The following is a 1,593-nucleotide window of genomic DNA, read 5'->3' on the forward strand; positions in this document are numbered from 1 at the left end:
CCCTCAAAACAAAATTACCTGCTTTCTTTCATTGCGAATCCCTAAAAATGCAGCAACCTGTTTAAAAGCGGAGCACTCCTCCCTGTCGTGAGAGCCGAGAATGATCAGGCCGGGAAGCACCAGCCATCCTGGATGTCCCGTCCCTTCAGCAGTTCTCAGATGGCAAAACGTGGCGTTTGCATTTAAATCTCCAGCACAATGCCTGGCGCAGAGAAATTTCACGGTGAAGCTTGGTGGAACTGAATCGAATATCCAAACTTTCCAATTTTTGAATGAAATTAAGGAAGACGTTAACCTTTTGAAATGGTACACTTTTGTGAGTAGCTTCCAATTCAAGGTTTGGCTCTCTGGAATGGTTGAAGGTGAATAATTAGGGAAAACTGTTGGAAATTTATAATACAGGGTCCCAGATTGGAACAATATGTTTTGAACTTTATATAAAGAAAAGGATCATAGCTTGCAAACATTCTGAGAATAAGAGGGGCTGGTTTTTCTATGTCAGTAATTCCCCACGGAACGAAAGTGATGCCATCAAGTTTACTTTTATATATTCTGGTCTACAGTGACAAAGTGGAAAAGTGAAGTAATTCTTTGACCAGGATTATCCAATATTATAGATTATATTGTGTCCCCCAAAAGATGTTGAAGTCCTAACCCCCAGTAGCTGTGAATGTGACCTTTTTTGGGGTGTTGGCAGTTAATCAATTTCAGAGGAGGTGATGAGGGTGGCCCTTAATCCAATATGGCTGTGCCCCTATAAAAGGGAAATTTGGATACACAGACATTCACACAAGAAGAATGCTGTGTGAAAATGGAGTTATGCTGCTACGAGCTAAGAACACCAAAGATTTCCAGCAAAGCCCCAGAAGTCAGGAGACATGCATGGAGCAGATGAGATACAACAGAGAGCTCACAGCCTTCCGATGGAACCAAGTCTGCCAGCACCTTGACTTTGTACTTCTAGCCCCCAGTACTGTGAGACAATGCAACTCTGTTGTTTAAGCCATCCTGTACATGGCCTTTGTGGTGGCAGCCCCAGGAAACTAATACACCTGGGTGAATGAATCAGTCTCCACCTTCTTTGGTGACTATAATTCGGGCCGTGGGTCTAAGCATCAGCAGTGGGGTTCCTCTCTCTTCAGAGGTAGTGAAGTGTTTCACATTCTCTAAGCTTAAGAGATGTGCAGTATGTATCAGACAAAATCCCTTCCCTGTCCTCTCCCCACCCGCTTCATCCCACACTGGTTCATAGTTTCAGGGCTGTGTAGTTAATTACTAAAAGCCCTAAATAAGAAGAGCTTTTATTTTCCAAGTGATTTCTCAAACTTCTCTTTGCCATCCCCTCATTAGAAACATCCACCAACATAGTCATTGATGCAACATATCAGTTTGGTGTTTCATCCTCCATATGTCTCTTTGGGATGGGTTTGCCTCTGCTAGAGATGAGATAACTAAGTGCCATCTTTGCTTTTCCTCGTGGAAAGTTATTTAGGGACAAACAATTTGTCCTCCTTGTCTCCTGATGCACTTTAAACTAAGTCATCCTTTTGTTCTATCAACAGCAAAAAAACAAGCATTTGTCAAAAGCTGGAA

This window comes from Hipposideros armiger, unplaced genomic scaffold (assembly GCF_001890085.2).
Source record: "Hipposideros armiger isolate ML-2016 unplaced genomic scaffold, ASM189008v1 scaffold_47, whole genome shotgun sequence".
Classification (NCBI taxonomy): domain Eukaryota; kingdom Metazoa; phylum Chordata; class Mammalia; order Chiroptera; family Hipposideridae; genus Hipposideros; species Hipposideros armiger.